Source organism: Buteo buteo, chromosome 1, assembly GCF_964188355.1.
Source record: "Buteo buteo chromosome 1, bButBut1.hap1.1, whole genome shotgun sequence".
Taxonomy (NCBI): domain Eukaryota; kingdom Metazoa; phylum Chordata; class Aves; order Accipitriformes; family Accipitridae; genus Buteo; species Buteo buteo.
In genome coordinates this window covers 82,682,815-82,702,811 of record NC_134171.1, presented here as the reverse complement: position 1 = coordinate 82,702,811, position 19,997 = coordinate 82,682,815, and the positions used below count along the sequence as shown (strand labels likewise).

Below are 19,997 nucleotides of genomic sequence, written 5' to 3'. Positions count from 1 at the left end.
CAGTAATTTAATTACTATGTGTACCTAATGTTCCCATCAAAGCTGTGGAGAGAGTTCTTCAATATAGATCATGTTTCATTTTATTTGTGTCATTGAAGTAACTCAAGAAGGAAGGCCTGTCCTATTAGAAAATATCAGCTACTTGGAAGGTAGCTGGGAATTTGCTCCGGGCAAACGTAAAAATTATGACAACCCAAATCTTGGATTGATAGCTCTTGGGGCTGCAAGCCCTTCTGTTCTTGTATCCTACGTATCTACACAATGGCTAAGAATTTCCTTCTCAGGCTCCACATTTCTTTACCCAAAGATTAGAAGAAACGTTTGGGTTAGGAGGCCTCTGAGTTACTCCTGTTTTTCAAAGGCTGTATGTTAGATGATGTCTGCTGTTGCTGCTGCAAGTGGACAACCAGTATTAAAAAAAAAAAAAAAAAAGCCACAAGTATCGGAAAGGTAGTGTATCCGAGCACATGAATTTCTGCATGTGACTGGTGATTGTTTCTTGGCCTCCATTGAAACAATCTCTGTTTTTGACCAGGTTAGCTCAACCTTTATTGTGTGTACAGAGGTGGCATGGTAATATGAATTCAAACACAAGAGCATACTCTGTTCATCTGTATAGTTTCCTGGATTTGCATTATCTTCTTGCACATAGCTAGCTTCTGTCTGGGTGTGAAGAAACTTGAGCGTTTTACCTCTTCACACATAGGAATTGTTAGACCAATGTCTGCTTCCCTTCGGTGCATTGAAAAGAAGAGTCTTCCTAAACATTTTCTGTTTGATGTGTTGTGGTGATTTCTGTGGGCATGTTGTCTTCTATTGTGCTGCAAGCGCAATGTTCATGTCACAGTGTTTCATCAAAGTTGTCAGAAAACTAGATGAGGCCTCCTGTCTTTGGTTGTTTGCTTGGGCATTTCCTTAGGTCATTTCTAAGTGATACTGGAAAACTCCCTTATGATCATCTAGGCAGAGCAAACAGGGATTCCAAGTTACAGAATTTTTTTGTACCGTAGAAAAAACCCTAACTATATTGAAATGAAATTCTACGAACTCTTTCTGGATTAAGTTTTTAGGAGAAGTTTCCTCTTTTTAGGAAGCAGAGGAGGTGGGAGAAGCATTGATGAGCTTTTGATGCTCTGTCTCTGGGAACCTGCGTGCAAACTGCTGTGTAGAAAATTTGTATTTAATCTTCCTGTCTCAATGTGTAGGACACTCTTTTGTATCATATTTGCTGTACAGATAAGTAAGTATAATGGGATTCTGCTGTCTCGCTCCCATAAGGAATAGAACTCGTTAAACATCCTCATCTGATGAAGATGTTATCATTCCCTCTTTATCACAGAGAGACTGGATCACAGATGCATTTTTGTGCATAGACAATCAAAAGGCCAGAGGAGGGCCCGGTCTGTTTCTGCCGAAGAAGTGCTTGTGATCTGCAAAACAAGATGGTTGTATGCTTTCAGTGTGAACTGAAGTAAGGAGTTGTGCTGTTAAGAAAGAGATGGCTGTTTAATGTCCTGGTATTTAACACTGAGGAGTCAGGATCTAAAAGAAGAAACAGACATGTTTTTGGGTGACACTTGCCAAGGCTCTTTGGGAAGGCAACAAAGAAAAAGGCAGAGAAGCAGAAGATTTGGCACATTCAGGGATTGAATTTTCCTGGAGCTCTGGATCGAGTGTCTTAATCCAGTTGTTTCTCAAATTCCCAGTGATAAAACTGAAGAAAGATGTCAAACTCCCTGCTAAGATTAAATTTATCAATGTTGATGTTCAAATACGTTTATTCTGCATGGGAAGTCTGCTTTGTGCTCTGTGTGTTAGCTCTGTCTTCCCCTGGTTTCCTTCTGGGCACCCTTTACTCTGGGCAGTGTAGCAGCCACAGTCACACATGTTGCTTCCAGTGCTGATTTACACTGGGTGATGCTCCTCCACTAAGGCTTCCCATATATGCTTTGAAAAAAATTTTGTTGTTGTTGGTTTTGTCTTTGGCTGATAATGTTAGCTTTCAGCTTGTTTAACAGGAAAGAAAATGCCCCCAGGATGCTGGTCAGGGACAGCATCCTATTGCGTGAAACACTTAGGTTGAGTCTAGGCCCTCCTGAAGTGAGGGACAGAGCTCTCTTGGTAGCAACGCTTTGTACCGGTTGCAGAATGAAACATTTGCTTGGATTTTTTGGATAAGCCAGTACTAAAATAGAGCAAACTTTCACCGTTTGCTCAGGTTTTATTTTAGTGAGTGTTGAGGTAATGTTTTCCTTCAGTGGAAATTGTGGAGTATATTCTTGCTGCAGATAAGAAATTATGCAAGAAATCTTTAAAGGACTGCTTGTGTCGGATGTAGGAAGCTCTGCCAATGGATGGGCTTGAACTGCTGCTCGTTTCCTCCCATCTGTGCGCTGGGTTGCTCATCAAGTCATTGCTGGGTCAGAAGATAAATGGCCATTAATGCTTAGGCTGTATCCTTGAACCTCCCTCTGCGGTTAACTCTTTCAGAGCTATTTGCAGGTGCATTGAAGGCACAGGCTTGCTTCAGTGGAGCCTTGTCTTCTTTTGGCAAAGCAAGCTGTGACAAGTGGATAGCTACTTTAGAGCTGTGTGTGACTTGCGAGCGTGGAACTAGGAAACGAGCTAATCAAGGAAAAGACAGTAACACCAGAAATGGAGATGGAAGAAGAATAGGACTGGGGAAGAGTTGAGGGCAAGATAGGAGAAAAAGGAAGAATGGAAAAAAGTCAGGGAAAGAGAGAAAGCCCTGGACTGATGTTTTTCTATCTGTGATAAAAAAACATAAACATAGTGAAAGATTGACCAAGGTTCGTCGTGCTTACCAATGTGTTACATGAGGGGAGTTGAGGAGGAAGAGGGCGTAGGTCCCTGGGCTAACTATATACCTCATGCGTAAACAAAAAAGGAAGAGTCTAATTTGTACTTTGTAATCATTGACAATCTGCTGTGGTATCTAGGTATGCATGTGTTAAAATCTTTTTTGAAGCTTTATCACTGTAATATTTCCTTGAGTGTGGGTCAGTGAATCCCAGTTAAGACCTTGTCTTCATTGCAGTAATAAATAGTGGACTTCCAATCTAATATGCATCTTTTAGAAATGTGCACTATGGATAATAAATGAAAGAAGGTCAATGGGAGAGTGACCACAGCAAAGACAGCTGCCATCCGCTATTAGAGTGCAAACCTATTCCCTTATATTTTAGAACAAGCACTCTTCTTGTCGTCCTGTGTGATGGAAGGTCAAGAAAATGGCTCCTTGTTTTCACAGATGTGGCTCCTGGATTGATTGGCAGGGTTGAAAATCATTTCATATGCTCTTTTGGGCAGTTACGGACATCCATTAGGAGGCCCTGTGTGTAATGGTGCAGTGTGTGGGTTCTCTTGTTTTTTATGGTGTCTCAGTGGTCATTCCACATCTATACCTGTGAACTTGGCATATTTTCCAAACTTCCAGATATTGTAGTTAATGGCAAGTCTTAGCGTCAGTTTGAAAGACCTCAGTGTTTGCGACTGTATAGATCTAGTGTCTCTTCAGCCAAATGGGTGGGTTTTTTCAGTACAGCATTTTGAGCCCTAGATGGTTTCCCATGTTATACTGCAGCTGTCAAAAGTGACAGTAATGAGCTTGCAGCTAAATAAAGATCTGCTGACAGCAAGGGAAGAAAGGAGCTGCATAATTTCATTATCCTGTTTACCTGTAGAGAGCAAATGCTTTATAACCTCCTCTATTCATTGATACTAATATCTCCGGAAGCCCGTTGTTATATTAAACCTCAGCCAGTTGAGGATACCCCTTTGAGGCACTAGTAGCTCAAATCTGAGCCTGGGATAGAGCTCTACATTATTTCAGGGGTCATAATCCTAACATAACTCTGCTTTTCAATTTCTTTTCAATTCTAGTCTTTAATTGAAAAGGAAACATTTTATCCCTAATTGTATGATTGATGCTATTCCTATTCTGTCCAAACCAAGCACGGTTCTTTCTTAGCAGTCTCAGCTTTTTGAATTAAAAAATGCTTGAGTTCTCATTCTAGAAACTTAATTTTTAGTGATTTTGGAGTTGTTCCTTACATTATAACTTGAGTTGTGTAAGCCAAGAACATTGTTTTCTGGGAAGTCGTTGGCTTTCCATTCCTAACTCTCTGCAGCATCACTCAGATTATCACAAGGCATCTGGTGAGATGGTGGCTTTCAGTGTCCTGTGGAGCCATTTCTGCAAACAATATGGCGTCTGGTCCCACTTTGTTAAGGTTAGCGGCAAAATTCCTGTGAACTTCAACAGGGTCATTATGGGGTTTTTTTTGGGGGGTGGGGTTTTGGTTTTCTGTGTGGTTTGGGGTTTTTCAAATTTTTTTTCCACTACTTTTTATTTAATTTAGCCAGTTCTACAAGTGTCAATATGATATCCGCACTAAGATCTACAAATACATTTTTTCAAACGCTTTACATTTCATTTCTTACCATGGTGGATGGTAAATGTGACATCATTGTACTCAAACTGCTGTTTTTACTGCCAGGCAATTGCTGTGTTGGAGTATAATGCCGTTCTGGTGAGGTGAACTTGTTGGTAGCTGTACTTAGAGGGAATGTTTAGTTGCAGTCACCCTACCTTCTCACAGCCTAGGTGCCTGAAGAGTGGACTAGGAGAGGGCAGCGTTCTCCCAGCCAGCGTGGTGTTGTGGCCATTGATTTGCTGGTAGAGCTCCTGCTGGCATTAAAAATGCAGGAGCAAATCTTTCCCCCTACCCTGATAAGCTGAAATACCAGCTTTTGTGGGACTCTAGCCCCCTCCTCGACAGGCAGGCAGCAAGGGGCCGCTGTAGGGAGAGGCGAGAGCTGAGCCAGAGAAGTGTGACCTTCCAGTGTGGAGTAATTCATTCTCTGGTCTGGACTTGGCCAGTATGGCTAGGTGCTGTCCTTCACTAAGGGCGAATACTCCACGAGCCAGTGGAGCCTGCTTTTACCTAACCAGGAAATAACATGCTGTATACGGTGTTAAACAACTTTGTGGCAGGAAGCGGTGCCATCCAAGAACACTGAATCTTTCACTTGCTTTTTAAATTCTGAATAGGCAGTATTGTTGGATTTGAATGGAAACCTTTATGAATATATTCAATTGAAGATACCGGAGGCTTACAGAAATACAGAACATCCTATATATGTTAATTTGTAATTAAAATTCATTATTAATGAAATACTTATATTAACAAATCACTTCTTTTTAGCGATTATGTTATTAGACTTTTATGAATTTCTGAGTAAACCTTGTGATCAGGAGCTTGCTTGCTTACTTGGTTCTCTTTATTAAAGTAAATTTCCTCTAATAAAGATTTTTTTTTTTTCTCTCCTTCCCACCCCCACCCTGTCATGTCTCAAGTCTTTCTGGGTAAGGAAGGATCTGTTTATTAGGGTTATTCAAGGGCAATCTAGACTTAATTTTTATTGGTTTTTGGTTGGGAGCAGGAGATGGCTTAGTAATTTTTCAAGAGGAGACCTATGTATGTATAAACTCTGACCCTTTATGATGCTGTCAGCCATTTGATAGAAGGATTAATTGACTCATAGTATTTTGCACTATTAAGGATCCTGACACATTTTACAAACATGATCTTGGTTTTGTTCTGTGCTGCCTGCCAGCCAGTATCTCCAGTTAGTAGGTAAGAAAAGAAGGATGAGGTGATGTGTCTGTATAGAATGAGGACATTAGGCAAAAATACATGAGCTTTATCACGTAGAATTGGTTTCATCACGACCGTAATGCCAGTCTTTCTTTATTAACACACACACTCACAAATCTGAAATTTAACTATTTTTTTCCCTGCTGTTTCCTAAGTGACACATGGCACGACTAAGTTGCAAATTATGCATCAGCGCATCATTTTGTTTGCATTCAGAAGTATTTCACTGGTCAAGTTTTAGATGGGTAAGATCTGCAAACAAAAAAGAGGATCAAAGAGGGATGCCCTAAATCCAGATACTGTTTTCTCTCTGGATGCATGTAGGAGACCCTTTGGAGATAAATTTTTTTCAAGGTGCTAGAATTCATTGGTCCTGCTCAATGTTTTGTCAGACTGTACATAGATCTCTGAAAAGTATTTGAAGATGTGACTATAGGAAAGATTTCTTTTTTTTTCTTAAAATTTTTGAAAGGTATAAGTATGTCTCAGATGCATGAGAACGTTTCAGTTGTTCAGTATGTGCCAAAAAGAAAAACAGATGCTTTTTTTTTCTGTGGCAGCTGAGCTGAAGTCAGTGCTGACGTTCTTGTTTACAGCATGTCATCCTAGAAACAGACTGTTCAGAAGATTTCTTGTTTTCTTTAAAGTCTAATAATTGAAGTCTTAATTGTTGTATTTCTAGTCTTGAGATACTGAAATTTAATACTGACATTGGGTGTTGAGGAGTACAACCCTAAGATGCTAATGAAGTCACATACTGTAATTACTGGTTAGAAAATTATATGTAAAGTAGTCACTGACCAGAAAGGTCTGATGTATCGCTCATTTGAAAGAGGGGGAGGGTTGGGGCTATTTTTTTTAATTTTTTTTTTTTTAATGAGCTTTAGATTAGTGTTTTTCAATCCCACTCAGTTTGAATGCAAGACGGCTGCTGTGGGAGGAGGTAATGGGAAGAGACAATGGCATCTGCGTTAGTTGCTAATTTTAACCTCTAGCTATCTTTTTTCTCAGGATGCACTGTGCAGACAGAAAAGCTTGTAGGCGAGTAGGGAGCAAATAATTTTCCCCAAGTAAACTAATGGCATGCCAGACAGAAATCATTCTGCCAAAATGACTGATCTTCCTTCAAAATCGTTGCAGAATTTTTTTTAGCTTCCAAAATGGAGTAGGAGTTTGGTAGGTAGTAGCTCTGTTCGTGTAAGCTATGATAGAATCCAAATAAATATGATAGGTCTGAGCTTCTAGTGGGTGTATGCTATGTTAGACAGTGCGAAAGCCACTCTGAACACATCTTCTTATGGGAAGCTGAAGTTCTTTATTACTAGAAATTCTATGCTTTTTGGTACTCATTCTACATAAAAAGTTCCTAAATGAAATTTATATTTTGGGACAAGTGGATAAAACAGGGAATTGGTGCTAGGACTCACTGAAGTCTCTTACCTCAGTTTCCAAGTGGCCTGGTTATATGAGAGATTGTAGCTGAGGAAGACAATTTTCAGTAACAATTTGCTTGATGAATTAGCCTTCTTGCTTGATTGCAGATTGTCTGCAAACAGATTGCAATTTTAACAAACTTGTTTGCTATTTATAATAATTTTGTGCGTAGTAATTTTTTTCCCCTGAAAATTGCTGTTGGTAGTAAGATTTACTTTGTGGTCCTAAGAGAATGCTGAGAGCAAACTCTTCCTATAAAACATCCGTGATAATCAAATAGAAAATGTGGGAATGCAGTTGGAGCAAAATCATACACAAGTCACTGGGATGTTTGCGTATAATTTTTCTCATTATTTGTTCAGCTGTAACAGTGAGTGAAAACTGATGCCATCTGATAGCTCTTCAGTAGTCTGTGTAAAATGAGTCTGATGGGCTCCAGGGAGTTCCCAGTAGACGTATCCCCATCTCTTGGATAACCTCCACAGTTCACGTTAATTGACGACCTCATTGCCGCTAGCTGCAGAGAGACCAAGCAATGGGCGGCTCTGGAGTCTGAAAAGTGTTTTCATGCAGGATTCAGTTCTTCTCAGAACTCACTGGGGAAATGCTGCTGAAACAGTGCAGAAAGGTCTGATACCACTTTTCCAACTGTGCCTGCTATTATATTCCTAAAACTGTTTTGATCTGCACGAATATTGGTATGATTTTTTCATTCTTAGCCATTCCTCCACATGCACTGTAATTTTATTTTGCTACCTAGCTATTTTCTAGGCAGAACCAAACCACTACCTTTTCTGTTGAGTTTGTTTGGTGGGGCTGGGGGAGGAAATACCTGTGATTAGGGTAATTGAACAGCCACGAAGGCTTCTATCCACTAGAACCACAGATAGCACTGGTACCAACTTCCTAGCTAGCTTTGACTTGGCAAAGCTATTAAAGGAGTTAAAAAACACACCATTCAGTTCTTGTCTGATCTTCCTGCTAAGGTTGCCGACAAAGACTGCGTTTGTAGTTGTATTTCTTATGACAGTTACTTGGAGTAATGAGAAAGAGATCACTAGCTTGTCAGAGAATGACCCAGTCTCTGCATTGCTGAAGGAGCTTTGATCCAGCTATCCTTGCGTGGCTGATCCTACAGCCAGTTAACAATTTATTGAGCTATTGTGCCTCTTATAATTAAAAAAAAAAAAAATTGTATTCACATGATATGTATGAGAGTTGGATCTGTCCAAAGGTACACTAGGAAACATTTTATATTACTTTTTTCTTTCCCTGTTTGGGTTGCTATAATAGACAACACGAAGTGTAGACTGGAAAGAGGCCAGGAGACCCATCTGCTAAGGAAGAGGTATCTTTCTAATTACAGTCTAGTAGGCAGAGCCTGGGGATAATGACATACCTTTTCTCCTATGAATATTTTCATGAACTTTGCCTGTCTCAGGAGATTCCCTCAGTGCTGTGCTAAATTGGGTCATTTGTGTGTATACAAAAGAAAAGGACAAAAGACGGGTGTTTTTTCCAGTGTTACTGTAAAACTCTATCTTCTCACCAATTAAGTAGTAAAAGGATTTTGCTCCAATTTATGGGCAAAACAGTTGCTAAAGGTCAGGGCATTTTCTTGTTTTATGCACGTATGTATTTTAATGCTCTTGCAAATTGGATTTGAGAAAGGAAGTTTATTGCTTTGGTTGCTGTTTAAAAGTTTTCAGTAACTGTATACAGAACCAAAAGTATGTTAAAACATTCTTCCTGGAGTGACTACTAATGTGTCCATCCACCTGTTTATACATTTCTAATATGACCACCTTGGTATGGTACCTTTGTCATATTTTAGTTTTGTTTTTTAGCTTCAAGCAGTTTCATGGTTAAAAAAGACATGCATTTGAGCAGTGAAGTCTTCCTGCATGTTGGAAAACTAGTCCAAATGGAGATATTTATTAAAAATAAACAGAAATGGGTATTGCAGTGCATATATCCAGGTCACCTCCAAGCCAATTCACAACAACTCTTTTTTTGTTCAGGACAATAAAAATATCTGTAAAGATGCGTAGTTGCATGCATTCAGTAAAAGAAAAAAAAAAACCAAAACACCCAACCAACCAATGCAACCTTGCAATCCTACTCTCTATGACCTCTGTTTGTTGTAATTCTGACTGCTCTGATTCCCAATGCTCATAAATATTCTACTACATCAGAGACACAAAAGAAATTCCCTTGTAGCATTTCACATAAAGACCAAGTTTCTTATTAATTTTGTATAAATAATCTTACTCCTGATGATAAACACTAAATGCAGTAAATCCTAAGCATCGTTTTGATTGGCTTTGTTCGTTTCCTTACTTTGTAACAGGACTAATGGGTCTGTTAACTACAATGGTTCCTCCATGTATTCCTGTATTATTAGCAGCAGTTCTCTTCTTACTGCTTTGCTTTTTCATTTGCAGCTGATCACTCAGGGTTCAGTTAGAACTTAACCCAGAGTTCAAAAATAATAATTAAAAAAAAAAAAGGGGGGGGGGAATAGAGCCACAGCTGTAGCAAAGCAATTTCTAATCTTACTGTGCTAATGGATCAGATTCTCTAGATGTAGAATCAAAATAGCTAATCTGCCCTTGCAGCTTGTTTCTTCTTGACACTTGCTGTGTTTCAGGACTTTTATGTTCATAGCTGGTCCTGCAAGATTACTTCCAGAAGGTGTTTTGACAGGTTTTTGCTTTTTCACTCTTCATGTGGAGAACAATTATGCCATTAGAGTATGAATAAAATAATAAAGTGATGAAAAACACATTTCGGAGACCTACCCTGAATTTCTTATCGCTTTAATGTTTGATAGAAAAATTGAAAGAATTTCCATTTTGGCTCTAACTGCATGATTTTGTTTTCGTCTTTGTTCTTCTGTGTGATATAGTGCTGTCACTCGATGTTCTTTTAACTAATGTTTGCTTTGGTGTTTTGTAATACTGAATTTTCTATTCTCTCACATTTTTGCCTCATTTCATCGTCATGTTGCAAATTATTGTAGAAAAGAGGAGGTATTCAGTAGGAGGAGTTCTAAACTACTTTTAGCTCTTGTATGTTGAGGAAGTAGCTTTTATTTCAGAATTTATAGTTGACTTAAAAACTACATTATATGCAGTTACATGTTTCCACTTGAAGAAATAATTAAAATGTTTTTTTAAGTTACATGTAGGTGATGAATGGTGGTAAGATGCATAAATCACATAACTGTCTGGGGTAATATAATTAGCAGAAGGGTTCACCTGCTTGAAGCCTGTGGCCTAGAGGATTAAGTTTTTTTTCAACTGGTCATATTCAATAGCCTTTACTCAAGTAAGTAATTCTATTGAAACTTTTTTTCCCCCCACAAACGGCGTTCAGTGTTAATAATATGTGCAGCATCAGACTCTCCACATTACAGAAACTACAACCATTTATTGTTTATAACAAAAATTAAGAACATGATGATTATTGTGAGTTTTGTGCTGCTTGGTTCCGTTGTATCCTTATTGCAAAAATGTTTTCCAGACGGTTTCAATTTTCACCATTAAAAGAAGTAGTGAACCCTTTGGGGCAGGAAGTATGTCTATCTGTTTATCCTATAGTTAGCAGCCTGGTATCAGGGCTGTTGTAAAGGGATAGGGGGAGCAGTTAAACACCCTTCCAGGTGCTTTTGTTTGTATAGAAGACAAAATAGTAGAAGAACGAACTTTGGGTGGCTAATTCATTATGTATTGCTGTTTTCCAACAGCTGTGGTGAGCAGAGGTTAAGCAAACTTTAAATGTGGTGTTGACTTGTCCTCATTTTTTAAGAGCAGTCAGCTTCTTTTTTTTTATTTCCATCTCTCCCATGTCTGCTTAAACAAAAAACCCCAAAACCCCAATCAAACAAAAGCAAAAAAACCCCAAATGCGAACAAACCCCAACCAAACCACCACCAGCCTGACACCAAACAAGCTGTGTCTATGAAGGTTTTTGAAGAGGCCTCTGTAGCTCCTGGCAAGCCAGGTTTGCTGTGGAGAGGCAGCAATGCTCGTCCAGCGTGGACTCTGTTCTCATGGGTTGCTGACAGGGGTGAAGACATCTGGACTGGCAGGCGGCTGTGCGCTTGCTCTCTGAGCTCTGCTGCTGGAACAGAAATATTTCCTAAAGATGAGAGTGTGGCCCAGCATCCACTGCGTCAGCCTCACTGTTGTTTCACAGGTAACAGTCTAAAGCATTGCCCAGTACTGTCCATAACGAGCTGGCTCAGTTTGTGTCCCTGTATCTAGGATAACTGTTTACTGTAGCTAGAATGCCAAAATACTGCCACGCAGTTAAAGGGATATTTGGGTGTTTGTAGCTGTAACACTTGACAAGCAAGTTATTAGCGAAGAGTCCACACTGCTGGAGTGCAGCAGCATATTCCTTTGGATATTACTGTAGGGATTGTAGATGTCCGTCTTGTACTACAGGGACCTGGGCATTTCTGTGATTGTGGACCACATCTTGATGACTGACTGAATGACAGTTTCCATCAATAGAAATGAGCAGTTATGCACTGTTGTCCTATTTTTTTTTAAATGCCCACAAAGGCGTGCCTCTGCTACTCATAACTGCTGTTCTTACCAGTTTTTGTATCTGTTTCTCAGAATTTTTGTCACTGGCCTCTTCAAAGAGGCTTGCTGCTGTTTTGTACTGCTGTTGCAGTAAGAGGGTACTTGTTCTGGAATGAAGTAAGCCTCTGTTCCTGTAGACCTCCAGTGTTACTGCAAACCTATCTAGACACCTACTTGGAAGCCTTTCTTGTGTTATTTAGCCTTAGTTTAGATACCTGCTGAAAACAGGATAAAGTAGAAGAAATAAAAATTGCTTGTGTTCTAATAGTTCAGTTACTTATTAGTAGGAAACTCATGTTGTCTCAAAAGAGAGTTTATAAAAAATGTAGCAGATTTTTTTTTAAGTCAATCTTGCAAGTTGTTTACAGTATATTTTTAAAAAAGGTTGAATAATGTCTCTTTATTTTGCAATTGAATTCAGGAGCTGTGAGACTTCAAATTGTCAGTGTTAATAGACTAATGTGTTTAAGGAAAAAAAAGTATGGTGATGTTACAATTGAATGAGATTCTCTTGCATTTTAAATAGTCAAGTTAACAGCTGATTGTTCTAGTCCATAATCACAAAGGGGAAGAGCCTGTGACCATGGGTTAAATTAATTTTGTGGTTCGCCAAGTTCAGTTTGTGCATGTGAGGAGAGAGCCTTTGTCAACCAACTTCTCATCTCTGTGGGTCTGTGAAATGAACATAGTCTTAATTTTTTGTTTTCTTAAAGGACTGGGAATCTCTGATGAAATAGCTTATTTGGTGTTTTCCATAACGAGTACAGGAGACCAGAAGCATCAATTGTGTAAAGCAAACCAACAACCTCATTCAGCCCCCCCTGGTAATTTGAATTCGGAGGAAAATGAATTCTAGCAGTTCGTGTTTCTCAATTGTCAAAAAGTGACCCAAAGTATGAGTTATAATGAAGATGGCACTGGGTTGAATTCCCTGTTCTGTAACTTTAGCAGAGTTGTGTGGTTTTTTTTAATTGGTGTACACAATAAGTAAGTGTATGTATTGAAATGGTAATACAGAACACGTAATTGTACCTACGGGAGAATCTACTTATAACATTATGACTTACCCTTCCTGCCATAAAAGCCTACGTCTTGAGCTTTTTGGATGCTTAAAGAACAAAATGGTATGATACTTCTAAATGCCCAGAGTCAGTAGAAAAAATGCAACTCTGTTAAGCAATCTGTCAGCCCTGGGAAAAATTCAATCAGCAGAAAGCACTTAGCTTTGCTCAATTTAGCTAGATTTTAATGAGACGCTTTCCACTGTACGCTTAGCTGTGCCATGAGGTGACTAGAAGAAAGCAAATAGGAGGTCAGGGAGCTCTCTGTATTTTTTGATTTGGAACAGTAGCACAGTCTAATATGTGTAAAATGAGCCCAAGTTTGACGGCCCAGAGAAAAAGATGTGTTAAAAGCAACATGGAATAGCTAGACTGAAGTATGTCAACTCTGACTGCTCTACAACATATAGGTGCTTTATGGTGAACATTTTTTGAATTAACGTGTGACAAAGTTTTAGTTTGTGCTCCGATAGTAATGTGTAAGACAGACATAAAACTGTTTTTTTGGTGTTCTGTCTTTACACTTTTGTTAGATAAATGAAGAATTTGAAAAGAAACTTTAAATGTGCCTTTCTACGAGATTTTTTAATCTCAACGTGTTATAAAGCATCTCACTATGGCTTTTGAGTGAGATTTTTGAAGTTATTTAAGCTCCTAGCTGCCGTTCATTTCAACTGTCAATACAATATGTGCGCTGGCACATATCCAGTAAGTAGGAAGACAAGGCATTGAATTACAACCTAGTAGTTTCTAATGGTTTTGTAGCTGAGTGCATCTACTCTGATCTATAACGGTGCATCACCTCAAACATTAGGTCTGACATGCGGAGTAGACCGAATATTAAGATTGCCTATGAATAATACAGATATCTTTGAATTCAAATTGTGGCATATTGTTTGATTAACATGGTTCAATATTGTTAGTATTAATTAAAATGACAGGAAAAGCATATTCTGTCACATCTCATCTCCTCATTTTTGGTTTTGCAAAGCCATCTTTCGGTTCACAGAAAATCCATGTGTCAGGATTCTTTTTACAGGAAATAAATTTTTTTTGTTTATTCAGAAAATCTACTTGAAGCCTAAGGAGTCCTCTGCTACGTTCTGTCATCTTACCAAACCAGTTTGGGTCAGTCACTGTACAATGAAATGTGTGGGGGAAAAAAAAATAAAATAATCATGATTTTGTTCATTAGCAGTCTTGCATCCATAAGCACTACTTTTAATAGATTTTCAGGAACGCTTTTGTATTTCTGCATAATGCTCCCAAGGCATCACTGAGGACAGATATCTGTGTGCACTAATTATGCAAAGTCCAAGGTACTGACTGCTCCAACCCACTAATGAAAAACTTTTTAAACCCCCACAGAAGAAAGATAGATAATATAGTGCAAGCTGAGTATCCATCATTCCAATGGGACTTCAGATGGTTTAACCTGCAAATTTTTTTCTCGTCATATGTATGAGATTTGAGTCCAGGCTTCTAGCCTTAATCTCGTTGAATAACTATCTTCTTAGACATGGTACATCTTGTGCCTGGATGGAAGAACAGCTGCTTTATAAGTTTTTTCCTCAAATCTTACCAGAGCTGGATAGAAGGTGATAAAGTTCTTCTCTTCAGTTTGCTCTAACACATTTGGGACGCATAGAGCGCAGTGGTACAGGTACCAGGAGGACTTTGATGATTTAGCCCCCACAGTAGCCTCTGTATCCTTTTCTGCTTTGTTGATGGTACCACTCGTGTGGGACTTGGAAATCGGCTGACAGCAGCGTTGTCGTGTGACAGTCTGGTATGCCTGGTCTCAGCAGCCCCACTGTTGAGTAGGGTTTCTTCCGCCGACTGTCAACGTCTACTGCTCTTCTCTCTGAGCAGGTAGCAGGTCAGCATCTGTGTCGCCCTTCCGTTGGTTCCTTGCAGAATAAGAAGATTGTGTGTGTGTGAGAAGGAAGGGGAGGGCCGGAGGTAGCACACGTGCTTTTGGGCCAGCTTTACAGGAGTGTACCAGCACCCTGAACAGGACTGTAGGTGCCTAGTTGGCACCAAGTGGCTCGCCCTTTGCATGTGCTTTTTGGATTGCCTTTCTGATGTGTCTGGATGTGACACAACTACGTGCTGGTTGCTGTAGTGTTGAACACAGGCTCAGGGCTCACAGGAGTTGTGACCTTTCCCTGGAGCTGGTCCCCACAGCAGGCAGGCACCGGTATGTACCCCCTGGTAATGGTGAATAGGGAATGGTGTTTATTTGTAAAGGCATTTAGCTACAGATAATAGTTTCCTTACAGGTATAATTACTATGACAAAAGGCTTGATAGCATAGCTTATATTTTTACAGATCTGGCATAAATTTTACTAAAAAATAAATAAATATGTAGTTGTACTGGCATAAAGCGAATCTAGATTAGGAATGCTTACTGGATATATAAACTAGATGATGGATATTTAGATACTCAATAGTAGTAATGATCAATGGGGATTTTTTATTTTTGTATCGTCTGCCTCTGTCAGTAGCAGTTATCTGGTTTAAAGAAAATGCATAGCAGACAGATTTAGTGCTTTGAAAAATCTGAAGGCTTCTAGTCATATCTTTCTTGCCTTTCTCATAATTATTCAGATAAATGTATTGCTATTTATAGAGTAGAAGAAATAGGAGAGCCTAATACCATAATGATTCTTTTTTCCACTGTGTACATACGTAATTGTTCCTGAAGATGGCATTACACTTGCCTTTCTCACAACACGTACTAGACAATGTCTGCTTTAAGATGGACTCGTCGTACTACTGGTTCATTGTTGAGGTCCATTTTGGAGAGATTCATACCACTTTCCAAATCCAATATTCTTTCCACTGTCATCTCAATCTCCTAAATACCCTGTAAAAGTACAGAGAAGAGCACTCGCAGGATTCTAAAAATAAGTAATTTAATTACTGATATTGTAGAAGCTGGGCCACGGTTGTTTGAAAGGAAAGTTTATGTCAAAACTTGCAATGTCAGCAATTTTAAAATGTGTGGGTTTCGTGTAGTATTAAGAATCTCCCTATAAAGTCTGAGGAGCCATTCAAAGCACTGTATCTATTTCCCTGGGAGGATATATAACAGACTCTGAAACAAGATGAGTAGTGTGTCAGATAAATCACAAGGTTTTATTTCTTAAAGCCACAGCTGAAGAAATAATCAAACCCAAATGTTTGTAGTAACAGGAAGTTGGATTTAAGTATTCTTAATTACGCTCAGAAGCACAAATCTCTGTATGCCAATGAATAGGTGGTTCTCCAGGCTTTCAGGAGGTTGGCTCCTACTATTTCCTTAGTTTCAGAGTAATGCACAAGAGTGCCTTCCAAGCTCCTTGCAAAGCTATAACGTACCAGTTTTCTCACCCGGGAGGAAGGTAGACGTTTTCTGATAGGCTTCTAGAATTTCTTTTACCTTAAACCTGTGGCATATAGCTCATGTCTGTTACTAGCAGGCTGCACCAGACCGGCTTCTGTCTATAGGCACCTTGTATTTCTCTCCTTGGACCTATGCAAGCACGATGTATGCTTGGAAAAGCTGAATTGCACAAAGTGGACTGGATGAGAACTGAGGGGAATATTTGCTTTCCTGCAGTCTTGCAGGAAAAGCAAAGCACTGCTCTGGGGGGGGGCGGGGAGGGGGGGGGGTGGAAGCAAGAGGGGAGGCTTGCTCCTCCTGCCAGTTAAGCTGTTCCACGTCTCAGCTTATGTCTTACTGTGCTTTTTCTCTGATGTTACATGCCATTGATTCTGGCCGTGAAAAAGAGAAGGGAGCAACTGGCTGAGGAGTTGCCAGGGACTGTAGGTGCTAACAGCTACCTTGGCCTTCGAAGGGAGCGTACCAAAAAGACCACACATGCGTGCCCTCTGAAGGCCTGTATTCTTCTGTCCATATACTGGAAGAAGGTACCAGGATTTGTCTCTTGAGCAGGAATTTAACTGAACATCCATAGAGCGCAAAGATGTAGATAAAAAGCACAAAGCAAACAAAATGGGTGTAAGTAAATAACGTGAGCTTCTCTGTGCTTTCTGTATAGAAAAGCCCCCAGCTTCCAACCTCAGAGAACTGGTGTTGTGAGTTACTAGATGTAGCTGGCTTGGAAGAAAAGTAAAACATTTCAGAGAGGGACCAGGATGAAAGATATTTATAAGTAGTATTAGATAATATGCAGTGGCATTGCATAAAAACTTTTTTTACTATTTGGTCTTGGTTTTTGCAATTTGAAATACTGTCATCTGCTTATTTTTCCCCTATACTGTACCTTTTTATTTTGTGTGTGTGTTGTTACTACAAATGAGCCTGTTGTTTTATTATCTCTGCAATAACTTCACTGTAAAATTAACTTGGACTTGCATGGTTTCTGACAAGCCTTTGGATTTTGGTATTAACTATTCATCATTGATATTCCCAAGGCTTTTGTTGTTCTGGACTTTTTGAGCATTACCTTACTCACTTTACAGTGATGTTCATAATTTTTTTTTCTTTTGAGATTTCTTAGGGTTGTGAACCTTGTGAAATAAAGATAGAGGAGGAGAAAGGTGTCTTTCCATACTTGCGGAAGAGTTTTATATGTATGAAAATAATAATTAATAATACATCATTCCAAAACAAATACTAATTTCTGGGAAGCTTGAGCAAACTAAAGCCATAACTACTTTTAGTTTACAAAATTCTCTGGGTAAAGTAGTCTATTTAAGTCCATTCTTTTTCTTGTGCATCAGGTTGACATGGAAACACACCGGGACTCTTGATATTGGCTGTTTATATATACTCTGGAGTCAGGGGTATATCTTTTAATGGATTTTTGTAGTATTGTTGTCATTTACGTCCTCTCTGCCTTATCAGGTTTTGTTTTCCATTGCATAGTGCCCAGAATGCTTCCCTCAGTCACCAGAAAGCTCTGATGGACTGCTGCAGCCGCCAAGTATAACCTGGGGACAGCAGGTTTGGCACTGGACAGCTCGGTGTGAGCAGGTCACCAGCAAAGCACCACTGTTGCTTTGGTAGAGGTCGTTGTTTTATACAGATCCACATCATGAATGTGGTGAGAGTATTCAGCTTTTAGATGTAAATGTTTTTAAGTACCATTTTATTGCTTTAGCCGTGACAAGTACATGCTACTGGAGGCATTACTAGAAAGCCTGTCAGTCTCATTGACTGAGTCACTCTCATGTTAGTGGCCAGAGAAGCAGCAGAATGAGGTTTACTGAAACTGAGGAATGGAACTGGTTGGAACTTGTGTGTTATTTACTCCCCATCTTAGTGTCTGGTTTTAGTATGAATAAAAATTATTAGCAACTTGCACTCAGCTCTCTTACGGAGGAAAGAGCTATGGCAAACCTTGTAGCATTCTGCAATGCAGCCACTTTGGACAATGCTTTAATATTTAGAAGTTGGAATAAGGAATTAATTTTGACTAGTTAATAATTTTGCCAGAATTAATGAGTATTTTTAGTATCAACTAAGTATTTCCTGGAATTGAACTAGGCTTACGTAGGTTTTTCTACTTCATTTACTGACCAGAACCTAGAATCTGTTACTTGATTTTAATGAGGCTGCTTGAGTTGAAAGGTGCTGCTCAGCTAAGTTACAGAATCTTTCTTATAAGCTATCATTATCTAAAGGTAAATCAATAGTTATTGATTATGGCATAGAGCCGTAAGGCCATTGGTGGATAACAAAACCAAGAACATTAAAGATGCTCTCTGTTTACAGAAGGGATCTTTCTGGCACATAGGTGATCCACTGATCTCAGCTGTATGCTTCTGCTTTCTGAGCATCTTGGCTTTGGTCTTTGAAGGAAATTTCAAAGTTAAATTAACTTGAGCTGATAGGAGACTAGAGTGGCTGAAATAACATTACTCCTATAGACATATTTCAAGTAAAAAGTTTTGCATGAAGATTGTTTACCACTTGGGTAATTATAAGTAGGTAAATTATATCTTTGACCTGTTTCTGTGGAGCAATGCGATTTTCAGTTGCGCAGTACATGACATGCTGGCAAACCCTAATTGTCAAAGTTTTAGCTGAAAATTGTTAGGCAAAGTACAGCTAGATCAGTTTTCAGGTTATTTACATGTAACAAAAGAAGCTGTCCTCTGACAACTGATATCGCTAAGGATCAGTTCAGTTTGAAATGAGGGGAGTGTGTGCTGGAGAATTCCTGCTTCTTTCTTTGGAGTTACTCTGTATTTCTGTGATAGCAAAATTTTGCCCTGTTTTTTGGTAGCATTTTCTTCCCTGCGTTCCCTGCAGCAACTCAGTGGAAAGAATACATAAAAAATGAAAGGAATAACATTAATGTGAATATCTGTCATCTTAAAAAACACCAGGTGTTCCCCATTACTATGTAGATGTCACTCCAAGGGAAATGAAAATTTACTGAAGAAATATCTTTTGACCCAGAGTCAAATCTCGTGTGAACCAAACCTGTATATAGTATATCACCCACTCAACTCTATTTTCCACGAGCCTTTTCAATGTCTGGAGGGAAATTAGAGTGGGAAGAGGAGGCTGGGGGAAGGGAAAACAGGGTCCTACACACCACCTGAATTTCATTTTTTCTGCACAGTTCCTTAAAGAGCCATAATCTTAGGGCAGGGTGGGGAGATGATATTGTTTCTTCCCCTGTGGCAGAACCATGATACCCTTAACCACAATTAATACCTACGAGTAAACTGTTTTCACCTTTATTGACTTATTGCATTGAGTAATCGGAGTGACTGGGCCCCACAAAGTCAACTGGTTTAAACTAGTGGAGATTTGGTAGAGCTTCTGGCCCGATGGTTTTGCATGGGTCCAGGAGTGAAAGAGGTTTGAACCAGGGACAGGAGGTTCCAGATCCTGCCTCCTTCCTCACTGTCGTGGGATGCAGCAGTTGGGCCTTTCCTGACCTGTATTGCTGCATTGGTTCTGCTAGTCTCTGCTTCTGAAATAACCCTGCAACATGCTGGCGTCTCAGCAGGATGTGCCTGCAGGGCATCAAGCTAAATGAAGCACCAATGTTAAAATAACATCAAGATTCACTGGCTTTGTGACAGAATTTATTCTTTTTCTACTGAAGTTCCAAGTAGAACAGCAGGCAGTTTCCTAGACACAGTAATATGATGTTTATATGATTCATGTGGCCACATGATTAGCTATAGAATTTATTGTCTAAATTCCCTAAATATAGTATTGCGAGTAGTAACCAATTAAAATAATCAGAAACAGCAG

The 19,997-nt window shown here is 39.3% G+C and overlaps 1 protein-coding gene across 3 annotated transcripts in view; it reads left to right on the top strand.

Annotated features, from left to right (window-relative positions):
* The window catches only part of ANK2 (ankyrin 2), a 381,291-nt gene that overhangs the window by 79,833 nt on the left and 281,461 nt on the right, over positions 1-19,997 (top strand). The gene's annotated exons all lie outside the window — the stretch shown is intronic.